The 22,545-nt window shown below is 45.5% G+C and overlaps 1 pseudogene; it reads left to right on the top strand.

Annotated features, from left to right (window-relative positions):
* Positions 1 to 22,545, top strand: part of LOC146989395 (uncharacterized) — a 75,034-nt pseudogene that overhangs the window by 2,092 nt on the left and 50,397 nt on the right.

Genomic DNA, 22,545 nt, shown 5'->3' on the forward strand with positions numbered 1-22,545 from the left:
TTCAAATATTCAGCTGTCATTGGACAGTGTTTGATGGTGATGGTGGCGTGATGGTTTCAAAACAGATCAACTATATGTGCTACGGCTTTGCAACTTTCACTTTCAAATTGCCAAATTTTGTCTATAAAAACAATTGCCCGGCCCCGACCATTGCTGTTTTTTTTTTTAGCCCTCTCTACTTTCTTCTTAAACCAACACTAAGGAACTTTTCAACCTTCATAAAATATTTTCATAACTTTTGTGATGATACATCGACTTACAACAAGTTGAATGACACCTCTGTCATGGCCTGAGGGGGTCTGTATCTCTTTCTCTGGCACTAAGCAGCTTTGAGGAGCATGGTAGGAACCCTGCTCTCACTTAAGTTTCACTTTCACTTTTGCGAGTGACAACAAGGAGGGAACAGGCAAAACGGCACTTTAGCAATGGATTATGTTTGTGTTTTCACTTTGAAATGATCCACTGGAAACAGAAACTTAGTTTTGATGTCTTCTGTTAATTTTAATGCAGGATATTTACAGGGCTTCACGCTAGTGTTCATGGGAAATGGAGTCTTTCTTCAGGCAAAACACTACCGCTTTGGTCCACAGGCACCGCCAAACTCAACCAAAACTGAAAGTTCTTTAGTACTGCTTTAACTTGGCTGATGTAACAACTACATTTCCTCGTTGTGGGATGAATAAAGTACGTCTAATGTAATCTAATCTAAAGACAAAACAGCAGCATCAACAAACTGTGTGATGACAATGATGACGGTACTTAATGTCCATCCATCCATCATTGATTGATTCTCTCTCTTCCTGTCTGTTGCCATAGAAACAGGATCACACCAAGGAGAAACCACACAGCTGTAATGGGTGTGGGAACACCTTCAGGACCTCAGTTTATCTGACCGCTCACCACCGGCGACGCCAATGTGGACAGACGGTGTACAGCTGCGAGCAGTGTGGGAAGGCGTTCTCTACCTCCTCAGAGTTAACGGTCCACCAGCGCATCCACACTGGAGAGAGGCCGTACAGCTGCGAGCAGTGTGGGAAGGTGTTCGCTGAATCTGGACACTTAACGGTCCACCAGCGCACCCACACCAGAGTGAGGCCGTACAGCTGCGAGCAGTGTGGGAAGGCGTTTGCTTGCCCCAGTGGGTTAGCAGTCCACCGGCGCGTCCACACCGGAGAGAGGCCGTACAGCTGTGAGCTGTGTGGGAAGGCGTTCACTCGATCTGGACACTTAACGGCCCACCGGCGCGTCCACACCGGAGAGAGGCCATACAGCTGTGAGCAGTGTGGGAAGGCGTTTGCTATCTCCTCAGATTTAACGGTCCACCGGCGCATCCACACCGGAGAGAGACCATACAGCTGCGAGCAGTGTGGGAAGGCGTTTGCTATCTCCTCAGATTTAACGGTCCACCGGCGCATCCACACCGGAGAGAGGCCGTACAGCTGTGAGCAGTGTGGGAAGGCGTTCACTCGATCTGGACAGTTAACGGTCCACCAGCGCATCCACACCGGAGAGAGGCCGTACAGCTGTGAGCAGTGTGGGAAGGCGTTCGCTGAATCTGGACACTTAACGGTCCACCAGCGCACCCACACCAGAGTGAGGCCGTACAGCTGCGAGCAGTGTGGGAAGGCGTTTGCTTGCTCCGGTGGGTTAGCAGTCCACCGGCGCGTCCACACCGGAGAGAGGCCGTACAGCTGCGAGCAGTGTGGGAAGGTGTTCGCTGAATCTGGACACTTAACGGTCCACCAGCGCACCCACACCGGAGAGAGGCCGTACAGCTGCGAGCAGTGTGGGAAGGCGTTCTCTACCTCCTCAGAGTTAACGGTCCACCAGCGCATCCACACCGGAGAGAGGCCGTACAGCTGTGAGCTGTGTGGGAAGGCGTTCACTCGATCTGGACACTTAACGGCCCACCGGCGCGTCCACACCGGAGAGAGGCCATACAGCTGTGAGCAGTGTGGGAAGGCGTTTGCTATCTCCTCAGCTTTAACGGTCCACCAGCGCATCCACACCGGAGAGAGACCATACAGCTGCGAGCAGTGTGGGAAGGCGTTTGCTATCTCCTCAGATTTAACGGTCCACCGGCGCATCCACACCGGAGAGAGGCCGTACAGCTGTGAGCAGTGTGGGAAGGCGTTCACTCGATCTGGACAGTTAACGGTCCACCAGCGCATCCACACCGGAGAGAGGCCGTACAGCTGCGAGCAGTGTGGGAAGGTGTTCGCTGAATCTGGACACTTAACGGTCCACCAGCGCACCCACACCAGAGTGAGGCCGTACAGCTGCGAGCAGTGTGGGAAGGCGTTTGCTTGCTCCGGTGGGTTAGCAGTCCACCGGCGCGTCCACACCGGAGAGAGGCCGTACAGCTGCGAGCAGTGTGGGAAGGTGTTCGCTGAATCTGGACACTTAACGGTCCACCAGCGCACCCACACCGGAGAGAGGCCGTACAGCTGCGAGCAGTGTGGGAAGGCGTTCTCTACCTCCTCAGAGTTAACGGTCCACCAGCGCATCCACACCGGAGAGAGGCCGTACAGCTGTGAGCTGTGTGGGAAGGCGTTCACTCGATCTGGACACTTAACGGCCCACCGGCGCGTCCACACCGGAGAGAGGCCATAAAGCTGTGAGCAGTGTGGGAAGGCGTTCGCGACGGGCGAAAAAAAAGAGCGAAAAAGACCAATCATTGGAGTTTAACAAACGTCTACTGCTCAGGCATACTTTCACCTAGAGACTCCATTTAAACTTTAAACAGTAGACACAAGTCTTGTGTATTGTCGTATTACTCCATGTTTTGATAGGTCATATAGTTTTTGATCAATCCCTGATCAATGACCATGATCATTTTTGGAGAAATTATGAGATTATAATGGTTGTGTATTGCACGGAATGTTCGTGTCAGAGTGGGTGACATCATCGGTTAGAGTGGGAGAGATGCCAGAAAAACTCCAGATTTTTTCTCTTTCCACACTCGGCCCGGCCACAATTTACACTCTACACACATAATTTTTTCAGGATTTGTAAGACAAACTTGTTCTGTTTCTCATCATGTGCTCAAAATATCAGAGAGACTTACAGAATATAATATAGAACTTATAAAATATTTACTGTAGAAACACCAAATCATACCAAATTTTTCAATGAAGTCCTTAGAGCACCGTTGATCTGTGTTTTGTTCTGATAGGAGTTACCGTTTTGTCACAGTAAGCCTTTTGCGAGACCAGTGCAGAGGCAGAAAATCACTCTTTTTCTCTACGTTTCTGTCTGTCTCAGCCTGCGGGGGCCCCTATCGCCGTGGTAACCTCTTTGATCCTCAGGCCAGAGCTCGTTAACTTCATAAACAATCCACCTGGCGCTCGTTTAAATGTTTATAAACAGAGACACAGCTAAATCAGACTGACACAGGATGCAGCTACTAACTAACTATGTGTCAAGTCAGTCACACACACACACACACACAGACTCTAGAGCCAGCTTCATGTGATTACAGTTACAGACACACACACACATCAAAACACACAGGTAATATACAAATGCGCGCGTAAGCGCGCACTCCTCACACACACACACACACACACACACACATAACCTAATGTGGTTACAGCTCCTCCATATCAGTGCTTATAGAAAGATGATCATGTGTCTGATCATTTCTGTCTTGACCTTAAGATCGTGGGTTTGATTCCCATTTTGACGGAGATGGCAAAACCGGCAGTAGCTTTGTGGCCCTTTCAAAATTTCCCCAGAGGAGATTTTCTAGTTATTGTCGTTGTTGTGGTTGTCCTTCATATTATTTTATGTATGTTATTTGTGTATACATTATGTCTAATTTGTAATTATGTTTTTGAGTCTCTGTTGTCTAGAATTGTAAGTGTTTTGTTTTCATATTGTGGCTCCTAATAAGTGATCCACTGTTTTTTTTGAAAAAAAAAAATGTACTCAGATGATGATCCGCCTATGCTGACATTATTGCTTGAGCTTGTGATTGTTATTGTTTTTTGCTCCTCTTACATCGCTCCGGTTATGATGTCTGTCTCTTTTCATCCATGCTCTTTCTACTGGCTCATTGCTGTGGATAACTTGATGATTTTGAATGATTTCTTTGTCACCACTTTAAGAATGGTTGAGGCACCTTCTTATTGACATGTTCGTTGACATGTTTTTTCTTGATATTACATTGCATAATGACGGTTATACCTGATGCTTCTGCTATGTGATATTCTAGTTGTTTTGATGTGATGTGCTATTTTGTGAATTGTATATTATGCAGACTGTATGCTCAGTCCCGGTATATTTACAGTATATAGCTTCTCTTTTCCCTTTTTTTCCTTCTCATATTGATTAGACCCGACGATATCACATGACGTGTCAGGTGACCTGTTTATTAATTTAAGCAGGTGTGTTAACTACTGCCCTCATGTCTGATGAAGGGCTGACGCCCAAAATGTTACGTGTGTGTGTGACATGAAACTGTCACGGGAGCTTCTAACTAGTGTGCGGTCTCCTTTTTCCTTACCTGTCATCATCTACACTAGGCAAATGAATGAGAGCAGATTGGGTGAGTTTGGTCTGATTAAAATTTGCCCATTTAGAGATATCCTGTGTTTTTCTTGAAACTATTTGGTGCTGTTGCCACTTCGGATTTCACTAAGACTTAAAACAATCTTTTGTATGTTTTAGAGAATATTTTTCTCATCTTTTGTCGTGTAATGCAGGGAGGGCTTAGCCCTACTAGCCCATTGATACCAGCCGTCACTGCATGTAATCATATTAGCTTGCGTTTACACACGCAGACGCGCACACACAAATGCATTTGGCATAGGTGGTAGAAATAGTAGAAATTTGTTCAATATCAAAATATTGTTTCAAACTGGAAGGTATGTTAATAATTACTGCAAAACAGATATCAAACATACCAAGCATGTAAGTTACAACTGTATACAGATGCACTCCTCACTGCATTGGACTGCATACACAATGTTGCGTATGCTGCATACAATGTTGTGTATGCAGTCCAATGCAGTGAGGAGTGCTCTGACCTCTACGTAGGGGAAACCAAACCAAAGCCCCTCCACCGACGCATGGCACAACACAGAAGAGCCACCTCGTCGGGACAGGACTCGGCTGTACATGTGCATCTGAAGGAGAAAGGTCACTCTTTTGAGGACTCCAATGTCCTTGTTTTGGACAGGGAAGACAGATGGTTTGAGAGAGGAGTGAAAGAAGCCATCTATGTCCACTTAAAACCTTCTCTAAACAGAGCTGGGGGCCCAAGACACAATCTATCTGCCACCTACAATGTTGTCTTGGGATTTTGTGGCATTGTCTTGGAAAGAGTAAGTGAGTATTTGCTGCTGTAACCTGGTGAGAAAAACAAAGTGTATATTTTGTGACATTACAGTGACAATAAAGAAACCATTAAAATTTTGACGAAGTAAACTGCTTACCAGGACTATCACATCTGGCATCACTACAGAGTTCAACTGCTTTTCTAGATGTAATGAGGCGCTCCATGATTTTTTTCATGTTGGTCTCTGTATGCATACTGGATGACTGGAATAAGGTAGGTCAACTGAACGGCATAAAACGGAGTTTGCCTCTGCATTTGGACATTTAGTAGTTCAGCCCACTCTGCAATGCTGGTGTATGTAGCTCCTGTAAAAGGTATGGCTGCAGATACCAATAAATTATTTTCAGCCATCCCTCATCTATCAGGGCATGATGCCCACTTTCCTGAGTGTCCATTCAGGCAGTTCCACTCAAGTTTTATTTGGCTTGATTTTGTAGTAACTTTCTTTTCAATAATGGCACACCCACATTGGCTGCATCTTTTAAAAAGTTCCATGAGCTTTGACTCATTTACCAGCCATTTTTTCTCAGCCCATCCTGTTGGTGCAGGGGGCTTCCTGAGGCAGAGGCAGAAGCAGATCCTGTGGCAGAAGAGGAGGTGGTGCTTTGAGGTACAAAACGGCTGTCTTTTTGGATCATGAATATCCATCTCCCCGAAGCTCATGCTCATGTCAGTCAAATCAGCTTCTGCTGCATCCTGTTGAGACTGAAGAGACAGGATCGTTGTGGGATTTAAAACTAACATCAATAAAACCTTGACACTTTTTTCTTTTACAAAGTTGAAAAAAAGCCGTACTATTCACTTGTGATAGATCTTTTTTTTTTTTTTTTTTTTAAGTATATTTTTCGGCTTTTTTTGTCTTTATTTGATAGTGATGACAGTAGAGATAGACAGGAAATGGGGAGGCAGAGAGAGGGGGAATGACACGCAGGAAAGTTCTGCCCGACGCGGGATTCGAACCGGGGACGCCTGCGGCGAGGACTGTAGCCTCTACATGGGGCGGCCACTCTACCCACTGCGCCACGCACCGCCCCCACTTGTGATAGATCTTTAATGTCTGTATGCGGGACAGTCAAAGCTGCAGTTGATGCAGTGGCAGCCTGGTTGTTGTACACACAATAACAATATGCACTGAGTGTCATTCCAGTAATGTTGAATTTGAATGGTTACAGTTCGATTGTTCAGAAAAGGTGTTAGCACACAGCCCCGGCTGCAGAACCAAATCAAAGGGGGGGGGGGGGCATTTCATTTTTTTCAGGGGGGTGCACTTTTTCAAACTATTTACAGCCACCCCCCACCCCCCCCCACCCCCCCACCCCACCCCGCCGCCGCCTTCACACACACACACACAGAGCAATTGCAATAGGGGAGTCTGGGGGCATTAGCCTACACGTTTCCTCTCGCTCCTAGACGGCAGTGTGAACGTAAACAAACTTCAGCGCATCACCTGCAGCAGCACGTACGTGTCACATGACACAAGCCGAGACGTATCTGCCGTAATGAATTAAATTATATTAAAAAATATATATATATTTTTTTACTAATTTCAGTTAACTGAATACGAATTAATGTGACACACAAAACAAATTATGACCAAAACATTTTCAGCAGAAAAAAAAAACTCATTGCCCCTCGACAGCCAATGGGGGGGCAAGGAGGCACGGGCGGGGGAGCATTGCCCCCCTAATTGACCCCCTGACGCCGGGGCTGTTAGCACAGCTAAACTTACCGTTGATTGTGCCCAAGTAGGAGGTAGTGCAAGATACGTCCCAGATAATGATGGCTTGGTGCAAGGTGTGGTCTGATGAGGATTTGAAAGAAGAAGTTTCAAGTTAGACGAGAGATTAGGCCTTCTTGATTGAGATGGTTCTTCACCTGCTCTGGGTTGAGTTTTGACAGGATTGGATTATGGGACTGCAGCAAATTCAGTTGCTTGTGGAGAATCAGCACCATCAGCCTCCTAAAAAGTTTTTTTTTCACAGCTAAGTAAAAACATTACTATTAAAGGAGCTCAGTCTGATACTAGAGCTACTGAGGTTTCTAACTCCGGAATAACCTGGTTGACACGCCTCACCTCGGCCTCCGTCCTCACCGCATTGAATGAATGTCCACGCTGTTCCTCGAGTTGCAAACACAGTGGGTTTATTGCTGTGCATTGTCCATAAACAAAGAAACTAAGCAAAACAAACAAAACAGCGGCATGAAGCGCCTCCGCGCCACAGCGGTCAAAAACCATTTGCCCTTCCGGGTCAAAACCTGACAAAGGAAGTGAACAATGCCACCTATATGCACCTGAGCTCCCCAGGTGACAGCACAGCGACCCCACACACACACTGAGTGAATTACACCAGAAACCTTAGAACACAACCAAACACATTCAGCTCCTATACACCGGCCCCTAATTGTTAATGGCAGACCGACATAACAATTTAAATACAACAAGACAGGAGCAAATAATGTGTTGATACAGTTACATTAAAGTACAGTACCGATAAATCTATATTCCATGTACCAAACAAAGTTTTGTCACTGGCCTTTCAATAATGCTGGCCCTTGTCTGCAACCTCACAGAACGCACAAGCCCTTGCTTATCAGGGAAAACCTCCAAAACCCTGCCAAGCGGCCATGAACCACGTGGAGCTGAAGAATCCATGATCACCACAATATCTCCAGCTTTCAAACTCCTCTTCTTTTCGTTCCACTTCTGCCTCTCTTGGAGCAATGGCAAATACTCCCGTATCCATCTCTTCCAGAAAAGGTCTGAGAGATACTGTACTTGCCTCCAGCGCCTTCTCACATACAGATCATGGGGTTCAAATGCTCCAGGTGGCAAAGCTGATTTTCCCTTTAAGAGAAGAAGATGGTTAGGCGTGAGAGGTTCCAGGTCGTTAGCATCCTCTGAGAGCTTGGTGATAGGACGATCGTTTAAAATGGCCTCCGCTTCACAGAACACTGTATGGAGTCCATCATCATCCAACTTCTGCTGATGCAGAACAGAACTGAGCACTCTTCTCACAAGGCGGATCATCCGTTCCCACACACCACCATGGTGTGAGCCTGCTGGCGGATTAAAGCTCCACTGAATGCCAACCTGTGCCAGCGCTCCTTGAATCCTGTCCTGATTCACAGCAGCAAGCGCCTCCTTCAGCTCTCTGTCTGCTCCAGTGAAGTTAGTGCCATTGTCTGATGTTAGACTCGTCACCTGCCCTCTTCTGCTGATAAAACGCCGCAGAGCATTGATGCATGCATCGGTGTCCAGTGAAACAGCCACCTCCAGATGGACAGCCCTGCTCGCCATACAGGTAAATATAACACCATATCGCTTACAGGTTGGTCTTCCTCTCCTCACCTCAACTGGACCAAAATAATCCACCCCTGTGTTGGTAAATGGTGGAAAATCAGGAAGGATTCTCATCCTTGGCAGGTCAGCCATTTTTTGTTCCAGTGCTCTTCCATTATATCGCCTACAAAAGCTGCAATCACCAATTACTTTCCTGACGGCTGCATTGGCGTTTGTAATCCAAAATCTCCTCCTCACCTTGGACAGTGTGTGAGTCCGCCCACCATGGCCGAGATTCTGGTGTACATGTCTGAGGATGAGTGTGGAAACGTGCTGCTCCTTGGAGAGAATGAGTGGATGCTTGGCTTCCTCGGGCATTGCTCCTCTGCTCAGTCTTCCTCCAACTCTCAAAAATCCATTCTCCAAAACTGGGTCCAGCCGGTATATGGGACTCTGTCGACTCACTGACGCTTTCCCAGATGACAAAGCAGACATTTCTTCACCAAACCTCTGTCGCTGACAATAACGAATTATGGCACCCTCTGCTCCCAGCAAATCATCCATCATCAGAGTGCCACTCAGGTATGTTGATGTGACTCTTTTCCTTTCAGTCCTCCTTGAGCTGCCACGACCTCCTTTCTCCTGCCAGTTAGCCACAGAAGCCTCCAACTGTTTCTTCCTGCGACTCTGTGCCAACAACATGACCTTCAACCTTAGGATCCAGGCAACAGCTGTCTTAAGCCTCTTCCAGCCCGAAAAGAAGGAAATGAGCTGGTCCGTAGGACTGCAGATGTCACACATACTGATGTTATTCACTATTACCTCCTTTCTGACCTCCTGGTCATCAGAGTCCACTGAGACGTCCAACACAGTTCTAGGCCAGTCCTCCTCAGGTTTCCAAAGAAATGCAGGACCTTCCAGCCACCTGTTTTTGTTCAGAAACTCAGCAACCTTCATTCCCCTTGAAGCATCGTCAGCTGGATTATCTTTGGTACCTACATGTCTCCGTTGTGAGGGTTCAGATGTTTCTCTGATGGTCGAGATTCTGTTGGCCACAAACGTGTGAAAGCGCCTGTCCTCATTGTTAAGGTACTTCAAAACTGACGTACTGTCAGTCCAAAAGACTGAATCCTCCACCTGGACGTCTAGCTCTGCCTTTAACAATGAATCCACTCTGACTGCGAGGACCGCTGCTGTCAACTCCAGTCGGGGAATAGTCACAGCCTTCAGGGGTGTCACCCTGGCTTTGCCGAGCAGGAAGGTGACCTGGATGTTATTTTCCTGATTTAACATACGGATGTATGTTACAGTCCCGTATCCACCTTCACTGGCATCGGCAAAGTGATGTAACTGGGCATGCTTGATCCTTCCAAACCCCACCGACTTGATGCACCTTCCCACTTTGAAAGCAGACAGCTGGCCCAGGTCCTCCAACCACCTTTTCCAACGAGGTAAGATGTCCTTGGGCATATCATCATCCCATCCACAGCCTCTCCTACAGAGCTCCTGTTGCATCATTTTGGCAAGCAAGGTGACTGGGGCCAGAAAACCCAATGGATCATACACCGAGCTGGTGACTGACAGCATACCACGTCTGGTGAGAGCCTGTTGTTTCATCTCCATCTTAAACCTGAAAGAGTCAGTCTCCACACACCACAGTAGACCCAAAGCCCTTTCCACTGGCAGGTTGTCTCGGTCCAAATCTAACTCCTTCAGGTCCTTGGTCCTTTGCTCCTCGGCGATGGCTTGCAACACCACACGACTGTTGCTTATCCATTTCTCCAAGATGAAGCTTCCCTTCTGACACAGAGCAGTTAAATCTTTTATCATTTGGATTGCTTCTTCTTCGGTGGCTGAGCTCTTTAAACAGTCGTCAACGTAGAAATTCTGCTTCACAGACTGCACCACCTCATCCACAAACTCAGGCCGGTTGTCATCCGCAGTTTTCCTCAGCGCATAACTCGCACAGCTAGGAGATGACACGGCGCCAAACAGGTGTACAGTCATCCGATACTCCCTGAGGTCCTGAGTGATGTCACCATCTGGCCACCAAAGAAAGTGAAGAAAATCTCTGTCCTCCTCAGCAACTTTTACTTGGTGAAACATGGCTTGAATGTCGCCCATGAATGCCACCACTTCATTCCTGAAACGAAGAAGAACTCTAAGCAATGAGCTGGTGAGGTTGGGACCTGGTAACAATTCACTGTTCAAAGATGCTCCTTGAAATGTGGCTCCACAATCAAACACTACACGGAGAGATCCTTTCTTCGGATGGTGAACACCATGGTGAGGGATGTACCACACCTTACCCCTTTCACCATGCAACTGTTGCTGCGGCACTTGCTCTGCATAGTTTTTACTGATGAGCGTGTTCATGTAACCAGCATATTCCTCATGCAAGTGCTTGTTGTTCAGGAATTTTCTCCTCAAACCCTGTATCCTTTGCTTAGCCACTGCAAAGTTATTAGGTAGACAGACCTCTTTGTTCTTATATGGAAGCTTCAGACAATACCTTCCCTCCTTAAGTACTGCTGAGTGCTCCATGATTTCCAGAAACCTATGGTCTTCTCTGGACATTTCCTTCTCCTTTGTGGTCTTCTCATTAAACTCATGACTGTACTGCTTGACCAGCATTTCTTCAAGCTTACATACAGAGATCCTGTTCACCATTGCCAAGGGCAGCTCCACCTCTGAAGCCCCACTGTTTCCATTCAGTGGTCCGTTAACAACCCACCCAAGCACTGTCTTTATAGCATATGGGCCATTCCCGCTACTGTTAATGACCTCCCAAGGTTCCAATATCTTGGGAGCGTTGGTTCCAATTAACAGGTCGACATTTGCTTTTATGTTTGGGATGTTCACCTTGGACAAATATGGCCACTTTGCCAGTTCTTCAGATGTTACCATGTTATTAACATTAACTGGCATTTTTTCTTGTGTGAGAACCTCTGGGAGAATATGAAAGTCATTGCTGTCCAGATTAGATACCTCCAAACCAGTTAAAGAGTATGCTGGAACCACTGTTTTCTGCCCCATCGTGCTCAACAGGAAGTTGGTTTTTCTCCCTGTGACGTTCAGCTTCCGCATTAGATGTTCTGAGCAGAATGTAGCCGAACTTCCTGGGTCCAAAAAGGCATAGGTTTTTATTATGTGGTTTCCCTTTGCACTTTTGACCTTCACAGGCAGGATGGATAACACGCACCGGTCCTTACCGGCCCCTGTATGTCCACATGTTTTAAGTGAAGTTGCCTGGTGAGATGTTTCAAACTGTTCCGGGGCTCGTTGCCTTTTAATATGAAGCACAGTGGGATGGGTTTGACTACATATTTTACATGTCAAGCGGCTTTCACACTCACGGCTCATGTGTCCCACACATAAACATGCAAAACAAACCCCCTTTCTCCTCAGAATCTCAATCTTTTCCTTGTGCTTCTTTCCCTTGAACTGTTTGCAGTCCTCCAAAGAGTGGCCACGAGCACAACAAAGGCATTCAGCTTTTTCTGGACCAGAGGTAGGCTCTTTAATTTTCTCAGGCACTTCCATAGATGTTACCGTGGTGGCCACAACATTTCCTTTCATTTTGTTTCTAGGTTGTGCTTTAAACCCAGTGACAGTCTTTATCCCAGCAACACCAGATGACTCCTGTATCTCCCCAAACAAAGGGTCAGACAGAATCCTGACACAACGCTCAATAAACATGACCATATTAATGAAGCAAGCTGGGTGGTTGGTTGTCTCCATTATGTCATGAGCTTTAGTCCTCCATTGTTCCCTCATTTTGAATGGCAGTTTGGACACAATGGCTCTTATATTTACTGGCATATCCAGTTCCTGCATGTACTGAAGCTCTTCCATTACATTGCAGCATCCACGTAGAAATAAGGCATAGGCTTGCAATGATTTCACGTCCTCAGATTTGATTGTTTGCCAGCCCAAAGCCTTTTCCATATAAGCACTTGCGATTTTGTACTGATTTCCAAAATGTTTCTGGAGAAGTTCCTTTGCCACTGCGTAGCCACGCTCTGGAGCCATATGTTGACAGCTGCGCACCAATTCACGTGGCTGTCCTCTTGTGAACTGTTCCAGATAGTACAAACAATCCGCTTTTCCTGCCTTTTCCTCAACTCCTTGCTCAAAGGCTTTGATGAATGCCCTGTAGTGGAGAGGGTCCCCTTCAAATGTGGGAATATCTCTTGGTGGCAGTGACATCATATGCTGTTGCTGTACCAGAGCTGCTGTTATTTCATTTTGCCTTTGCATGATGGTAAGTATGTCAGGTGGCCTTTGGTTGCTGTGGTGATGGTATGTAGGTGGAGTAGTTGATGACTGATGTTGAAAATGCAGTGAAGTTCCAGATATATTTACATGTTGCTGTTCATTTTGGCTGTGCTGATGTATTGAAGCAGCTTGAACCCATTGTTCAGTTTCCTTGGGTCGCACATCCTTTAATAGGGTTTTGTTGAGTGGTAGTGACCATTTTGACTCATTTTGTTGTGTTGATTTCCATGCAACAGGATGGTACTCTTTTGCCACAGGGTTTAATGTGTTGGCAGACTTTTCCAGTCCTTTTTTATCCTTCTCCAAATAGGAATTCATGCCATTGCTGTGTGCTTGAGAACAACTTCTCCGCTCTGAAGCCTGTAAAACAGCCAGCTTAGCAGCAGATGCAGCTATTTCAGCTTCCAGCTCCAGCTGCTCTCTTTTCCTCTTCAGCTGCTGTTCCTGCTCCTCCAAGGCATGCTTTTCCTTTAAAGCTACAGCCAGAGCAACAAGTGCTGCCTTTTCTGCCTCTGCCTTTATTGCTGCAGAGGATGCAGTACTTGACCTTGCACTGTTACAGCTCCTATGGCTTGAGCGTTTACTAATATTTGAAACACTGTCGTTTGGATTGATGTCATCCACAACATTACCATTTTGATTTGCATTACCTTCATCACATGATACCCACATTTTTGTGTTTGCAATACACTCATTAATAGGCAACATTTTTGCCTTAAACCATATTTCATGTTTTGCCTTTTCCTCATGTGGCAACAAACCCAACAGATTGTTATGCATATTTTTTACTTCATAACAGACTTCAAACAATTCATCAAGAGCATCCTGTACCTTTGTTTTATCATGCTTTCTCATCAAACCTTGTATTGAATTTCTTATGGTGGCTGCTTTATTTAACTTAGCTTTTCTGATAGATTGTAACCTGTCTAATTCATTGGCAAGCGCCTTTGCAGTGAGTTTAACCACTCGTTTTTGAGTTTGTATTTCAACACCGCCAGCCACACTACTGGATTTATTAACTGTTTGCACGTTAGACCCGGCAACATTAATTATGTCTGACGTAGCATCGCGCTTCTCCATCATGAATAGTCAGTTGATTAACAGTCCGCAGCAAAACAAAAGAACCGACGCAAAGTTTATTGTTCGTTCCCCCCGCTTCGGCGACCAATGCATTGGGTTTATGCCCGGCTATGTGTGCACACAATTTGAATGGCCATTTACCGGTGTAGCGCTACACATACCTCCGCTCCGTGCGTTGGGCGCCGTGCGGTGATCCCGTGCTCCCGTGCTCCGGTGGTCCGATGCTCCACAACAGCCAGCTCCGCCTCAGCACCTCGGCTCCAGCGGCTCCAGCGTCTCCCCGTCCACGGTAGACGCTCTCCAAACCCCCTCGATGTCCAAACCGCTTCCAGAAGCTCCACTCGTCTTGCGCTCACCTCCGGTTCGTACCAAACGTGCCGGATTGTCCCACAAAGTTCCAACTGGTGCAGGTTTTTGACTAATATTAAAGGAGCTCAGTCTGATACTAGAGCTACTGAGGTTTCTAACTCCGGAATAACCTGGTTGACACGCCTCACCTCGGCCTCCGTCCTCACCGCATTGAATGAATGTCCACGCTGTTCCTCGAGTTGCAAACACAGTGGGTTTATTGCTGTGCATTGTCCATAAACAAAGAAAATAAGCAAAACAAACAAAACAGCGGCATGAAGCGCCTCCGCGCCACAGCGGTCAAAAACCATTTGCCCTTCCGGGTCAAAACCTGACAAAGGAAGTGAACAATGCCACCTATATGCACCTGAGCTCCCCAGGTGACAGCACAGCGACCCCACACACACACTGAGTGAATTACACCAGAAACCTTAGAACACAACCAAACACATTCAGCTCCTATAATTACATTAATATATGCCCTATTCTGACTTGTTGGTATATTTATTGTAGCATCCCTCAGTACATTCAAGAGCAGGCATCCCTGGTTAGATTGGGGGGACAGAAAGTTAGGTAAATGTCAGCACATGCAAAGAGGATCTTAACAACTGATTTTTTAATAATTTCAGTAAATATGAGTTAATTCATGACCATGTTTGAAGTGCATTACTTAATATTTTAATATACCATTAAACAACTGTGGCAATGCTAGTTATGAGTAGTTAGATGTCAGTTAGCTATTGCAAGAGTAGAATATTTTCCACCTTTTTTTTTCTAGAAAACAGAGGAAGCACTAACAGCACAAGCTTTGGGACTGTAAATGCCAGTGAATTACTGCCATCTAGTGGCCGGTGAGTAGGGTATAAAGACAGGGCTGAGGCGGTACCAAAGACCACCAGGTAGGAGGGGCTGGAGGAGAAGGGGATAAAAGCGAGTAGAGCCGTGCTGGACCGTACTGAGCTAGTGGAAAAGCACCAAGAAGAGGTCCTGTCTGACCAGGACCAGGATGAAGGAGGAGAACCTCAACCAGGACTACAACAACATCATGATGAAGGAGGAGAACCAGGATCCGGATCTGTTTGGGCAGACTGGGACTACAGGGGAGGAGCAGGACGCGGTCCACCAGGACAACGAGCCCCCCGGTCCGTCCGGTTCCGGTCCACAGGTCTGTGTTTCTGTTTTGAGTGGGAGCCAGTCAAGAGATGAAGCTAACAGCTCTTACATGTTGTATATTTTGTGGTTCACTAAAAAGTCTACAACCTACCCTTCCTACTTTATGTCTGCTCTAGCGCTGTTACGTCACTTTATTAAGTTTTAACATTTTTTCATGTGAGAAAGAAACTGTTTAACTTCTTGAGCGTTTTATTGTCAGTATAATATATATATATATAGAGTTATAACAGGGGAAACAGTAACTTTTTGAGCCGTTGTTTTATAAACGCCCTCATTCCCATCACTGCTCAGTTTCACGTATACTGGAAATAATTCTGCTTGTAAGAATTCTAGTGTTTTTATAGTGTTTTCCTACTTTTGTTGTTGTTTTTTGTCACATTGGCACTTTAAGCAAGTGTGCAGCTATGGATGTTCACTTTGTGACTTTTGTAGTTTGTGCCTTGCTGTTTTTGGAAATATTTGGTGTGGCTGTGGGAAACACACTCATCCATGGCTCCCCATTCAACCACGGCTCTATTGTTTACACCCGGGATCAGCAGTTAGCCCTGCGTCACACACCCCTTCTCTACGGGAGAGGAAACAAGGATGCAGATCGGGAGTGAAGCGCAGGGAGCGGAAAAGACTGTATGAACCATGTTAACCGTCCGTCATCATGGGAAACATAAGATCTCTCCCCAACACGATAGAAGAGCTAACGGCTGTTAGCGGTTAGCATGCAGCCATACTACCTCCCAAGGACGTTTTCACATGTGATCGCTGTGACTGTTTACATCCCCAGATCAGATCCACATCGTCTCTCAGCTCCAAAACCAGCACCCCCAATCCCTCCTCCTTATCTCTGGTGACTTCAATCATGCTTCCTTGTCCCACCTTCACCCAGTAGGCTACATGGAATTCCACACCAGAGACAATAAAACCTTGGACCCCCTGTATGCAAACATCAAGGATGCATACACTTCATCCCCCCTCCCCCCGCTGGGTCGCTCTGATCACAACCCCATCCATCAGGTCGCAGACTACACCCCTGTCGCAGACTACACCCCTGTGGTGAATAAACAACGACCTGTGAAGAGGCCTGTGAAGTAGTGGACTGAGCAGAGCAATGCTGAGCTCAGAGACTGCTTCCAGACAACCAGGGACCAGTCCCAGCCTGGTCAGATGCTACATGAACTGATGAAGCCTCTTGGATGAGAGGTGAAACGTCTTCCTAGACAAAGTCCAAGTCCAGTTGCGTTTGATTTAAATTTCTTTGGGGATGACGATGACCCGGACAAATGAGAATATTCACAGGCCCTTCCAGACAACACATTGGGATGCACTCTGTAGCCCCCACAGTGACATCGACAGCATGACCCACTGCATCACGGACTATATTAATTTATGTGTGGAGAACACTGTGCCTTCCAAGATTGTACAGTGTAGGGCTGTCCCAAACGATTATTTTTCTCCCGATTAATCTATCGACTATTTTTGCGATTAGTCGATTCGTCTAATGATTAATTTTTTTGACTCATCTAACGATTATTTTTTGGTTGACGATTAGTCATTTACAAAAAAACATTTCTGAACACTTATCTTATTTAAATTATTCTCTAATTTACTCTTTCTGGTGTGCATTCCTCTTCATAATCTTTTTTTTTTTAAGGGGAAAAACTGTGCCACATCAGTTTGCTTTAACCTGTAAAATAGACAGATAAAGCAGAGTGCACACTGAAATATTAGCACAATGATTTTGAATAGGCACATTTATTTAGTATAGTCATGGAGGAGCAGTGTTTCCTCTAGGATTTTTTAAGCCGGGGGTGCAGGACATCACCCTCACATACGATCTGCATGCTGTGCTGCATCTGGGTGCACACAGAGCAGCAGCGGAGTGGATAAAAAAAAAAAAAAAAAGACAACACGTGTTTACATCTATGGATACATAAAGCAGCAGAACCAGTGTTTCCCACAGGTTTGCAAGGAGACTGGCGGGTGGTCTGATTGTCCGACGAGAAAGGGGGGGGGGGGGGCGGGGGATCCGCGATCGGACCATATGAGTTTCGATTTTACCGCGCACTGACATGCATGCGCCCTTCGCTCTGTGTGTGTGTGTGTGAGAGAGAGAGAGAGCGTCAATAACGGTGAAAGAGCGGAGATGAATGAACGGAACGATATTGCAGCTTCAGGTGCTCGTTCCTCACCGTGGTGCTGCTGTGGTACAGCATGTGTTTTTCTGCTGCACGTGTCAGTCTATGGTTCACAACCCAACAGTGTGTTGTACCTGTCGACGTATTTTCGTCATCGACGTAATCGGAAACAACTTGACGGTATGTTGCACGTGTCGACCTATTTACGCCATCGACATAATCGATTAGGTCGATTAATCGGGACAGCCCTAATACAGTGCTTTCCCAACAACAAACCCTGGGTGACCTCTGAGATTAAGGCCCTGCTGAACGAGAAGACCGTTCATCCCGACCGTTGTCAGGCTCTACAACACCTGTAGTCAGGGGGCAAACCCTAAGATTGCAAACTATGCTCACGCTTCTGGGTAAAGTTTGGCAACCTTATTTTTTTGTTAGAAGGAACCCCTAGGAGGAATAATAGGGGTGTTGTCATCTTGGATTTTTTTGCTGGTGACCACTGGAGGCGCTATAACATTCAAATACTCAATTCATGCATATGGTCACAATAATGGTCAAAATGCAGTTTATATGCATAATTTTCAATGTTCAAGATTTTATATTTAGGAAAATGGATAAAACACCAATTGAAAAAGCAATTTTTAATTGTATTGCTATATTTTGGCCAATATTGGTTAAAAATATGACTTTTTGACATACACATAATAAGCATCTTTTTTTTTTGCAATTATAATATTCAAGATTCTAGTAATGGGATGTTATGCTAATTTAAGATGAGGGTCTTCCGAAATTTAGCAGCAGCCCCCCCCCCCTTCTGGAGCTAGTGCTCTGCACCATGCTTTTGCCATCAGTTTCACTTTCTGTGCTTGATTGAACATACAGTGTCTCACAAAAGTGAGTACACCTCTGACATTTTTTAAAATATTCTATTATATCTTTTCATGGGACAACACTAAAGATATGACACTTTGATACAATGTAAAGTAGTCATTGTCCAGCTTGTATAACTGTAAATTTGCTGTCTCCACAAAATAACTAAACACACAGCCATTAATGTCTGAACCGCTGGCAACAAAAGTGAGTACAGCCCTAAGTGAAAATTGTGCCCAAAGTGTCATTTTTTGTGTGGCTACCATTTTTTTTCCAGCACTGCCTCAACTGTCTCGGACATGGAGTTCACTAGAGCTTCACAGGTTGCCACTGGAAACCTCTTCCACTCCTCCATGATGACATCACGAGGTTAGACACCTGGTGCTCCTCCACCTTCCATTTGAGGATGTCCCACAGATGATCAGTAGGGTTTAGGTCTGGAGACATGTTGGACAGTCCATCACCTTCACCCTCAGTGTCTTTAGCAAGGCAGTGGTCGTCTTGGAGGTGTGTTTGGGGCCATAATCATGTTGGACTACTGCCCTGGGCCCAGTTTCTGAAGGGAGGGGGTCTGCTCTGCTTCAGTATGTGACAGTAGGGTTAGAGGACAGGCAGACCCCCCACCCTGTCATCCTGTGTAGCATTGCTGCAGAGGATGAAGGGGTGGGGGGTCTGCTTGTCAGTGCTCAGACCATACGCTGCACACTGCATCCAGTTGGTGTGCATGACTGTCGTCCCAGAATGAAGCCTCTTCTAAAGATGATGCACAAGAAAGCCCACAAAGTTTTCTGAAGACAGGCAGACTGTCACAGTACGTTGGCGTTCATGGTTTCCTCAATGATCTGTAGCTCCCCAGTGCTGGCAGCTCCCATGCAGCCCCAAACCATGACACTCCCACCACCATGCTTGACCGAAGACACACTTGTCCCTGTACTCCTCACCTGGTTGCTACCACACACGCTTGACACCATCTGAACCAGATAAGTTTGGCTTGGTCTCATCAGACCACAGGACATGGTTCCAGTAACCCATGTCCCCAGTCTGCCTGTCTTCAGAAAACTTTGTGGGCTTTCTTGTGCATCATCTTTAGAAGAGGCTTCATTCTGGGACGACAGTCATGCACACCAACTGGATGCAGTGTGCAGCGTATGGTCTGAGCACTGACAAGCAGACCCCCCACCCCTTCATCCTCTGCAGCAGTGCTACAGAGGATGACAGGGTGGGGGATCTGCCTGTCCTCTAACCCTACTGTCACATACTGAAGCAGAGCAGACCCCCTCCCTTCAGAAACTGGGCCCAGGGCAGTAGTCCAACATGATTATGGCCCCAAACACACCTCCAAGACGACCACTGCCTTGCTAAAGACACTGAGGGTAGAGGTGATGGACTGTCCAACATGTCTCCAGACCTAAACCCTTCTGATCATTTGTGGGACATCCTCAAATGGAAGGTGGAGGAGCACAAGGTGTCTAACCTCCACCAGCTCTGTGACATCATCATGGAGGAGTGGAAGAGGTTTCCCGGAGGCAATATTTTTTTTCCCAGCATGGCCACGCCAAGACCCGCCTTACTAGGTCTCTGATTGGCTTATCACGATGCCCTCTACTCTGCCGGTTGGGTTTAGGCATGAAGAAGGTTAGGTTAAGGTTAGGGTAAGATGCTGGTAGGCTAGCCTTGCAGAGGTCAGCCAATCAGAGGTGGAGTAAGGCGGGTCTTGGCGTGGCTATGCTGGGGGAAAAAATATCATTTCCAGGAGCAACCTGTGAAGCTCTAGTGAACTCCATGTCCAAGACAGTTGAGGCAGTGCTGGAAAAAAAAATGGTAGCCACACAAAAAATGCTGCTAAATTTGGGAAGACCCTCATCTTAAATTAGCATAACATCCCATTACTAGAATCTTGAACATTATAATTGCAAAAAAAGATGCTTATTATGTGTATGTCAAAAACGCCTATTAAAAAAGTCATATTTTTGAACCAATATTGGCCAAAATATAGCAATACTATTAAAAATTGCTTTTTCAATTGGTGTTTTATCCATTTCCCTAAATATAAAATCTTGAACATTGAAAATTATGCATATAAACTGTGCATTTTGACCATTATTGTGACCATATGCATGAATTGAGTATTTGAATGTTATAGCGCCTCCAGTGGTCACCAGCAAAAAAATCCAAGGTGACAACACCCCTATTATTCCTCCTAGGGGTTCCTTCTAACAAAAACATAAGGTTGCCAAACTTTACCCAGACATGTGAGCAAAAGTCTTAACGGAGGCTCTTTTCTAAATTTGCCCCTTGACTACTGCACCAACTGAATCATGTTGTAGTCACTTTACCCCTGTAATACTATTTATTTCTATATTATAGTCACTTACATAATATTAGTGTAATATAGCAGTATACTATATTTATATCATTGTCACTTAGGTTGTAATATTTTTTACACTTTAATCACTTTACCTATCAATAATTTTATATCAGGCCACCTTATATCCTTTTATCCTCAGTGCTTGTTTTTGCACATTGCCTGGTTGAAGGTTGATTTGTTTTATTAGGGGCCGGGCAGCATCAGCTGCCAGGACCCTATTGTTTTTCCCAGTGTTCTTCTTTCTTCTTTCTTCTTCCTAGGAAGTCCTACTTCCCATGCATAATCAGTGAAAAAAACAATAAGCGTTTAAATTTAAAGATTTCTACCAAAGCAACGGTACATGCTAAAGTTCTGAAACTTCACCAAAATGTCGCCCCAATACTGCTGAAACTTTTGTCAACTTAAACTCATTACAAATTATGAAGTCCATCACTCTCTTTTTTTCAATAACTGTAAAACTTATAAAATCTCCTCCCACAATTTTTGCTCGATTGACAAGAAACTTGCTAGAGAGCATCTTCAGACTGTCCTCCACAAACGATCCACACAGATTTTTGATTTATCGAAAATTTTTCTAGAACGTTTTGAATTCTGCTCTCATGGGAACAACTACAGTCAATGTAAGAGTGACATTTTTAAACATCAGATTTTCTCTTATGAAGCAAAACACTTAGAGTTAAAAACAAATCACCAACATTTCCATGGTGTCTAGATGCAATTTATGTTTTATCAGATTTTTGTTTAGATAATACAATTTGTGACATTTTGACAATTTTAAAATCTGCTACGACAACTGCTACGACAGATGCTGCCCGGTCGGTGACTCCCTGAGTCTATTTGAGAAGCAACACGTCTCTCTTCAAGACAATTAGCTCAGTGAGATAGGTGCTGGTTCTTGGTGTCAAAGGTTGTGGGTTGAAGTCCCAGTAAGGGTAACACATGAGGACAGATGTCCTCAATTCTAGTGTCACAGCATGCCTTTAACACTAGAACCGCCGACATTCCAACACCCCCTAGAACCGCCGAGGGGGTCATTTTTACCCCCTCCTCCACTCCGTCATCAATCACAAGGATATTCGATTTGATTCCTGCCTCAGACATGACACATCATTGCTTGACTTTCAAATATTCAGCTGTCATTGGACAGTGTTTGATGGTGATGGTGGCGTGATGGTTTCAAAACTTTGAAAATAAATTCATAACAGATCAACTATATGTGCTACGGCTTTGCAACTTTCACTTTCAAATTGCCAAATTTTGTCTATAAAAACAATTGCCCGGCCCCGACCATTGCTGTTTTTTTTTTTAGCCCTCTCTACTTTCTTCTTAAACCAACACTAAGGAACTTTTCAACCTTCATAAAATATTTTCATAACTTTTGTGATGATACATCGACTTACAACAAGTTGAATGACACCTCTGTCGTGGTCTGAGGGGGTCTGTATCTCTTTCTCTGGCACTAAGCAGCTTTGAGGAGCATGGTAGGAACCCTGCTCTCACTTAAGTTTCACTTTCACTTTTGCGAGTGACAACAAGGAGGGAACAGGCAAAACGGCACTTTAGCAATGGATTATGTTTGTGTTTTCACTTTGAAATGATCCACTGGAAACAGAAACTTAGTTTTGATGTCTTCTGTTTTAATGCAGGATATTTACAGGGCTTCACGCTAGTGTTCATGGGA

Source organism: Trachurus japonicus, chromosome 3 (genome assembly GCF_045865225.1).
Source record: "Trachurus japonicus isolate A0001 chromosome 3, Traja_1.0".
Lineage (NCBI taxonomy): Eukaryota > Metazoa > Chordata > Actinopteri > Carangiformes > Carangidae > Trachurus > Trachurus japonicus.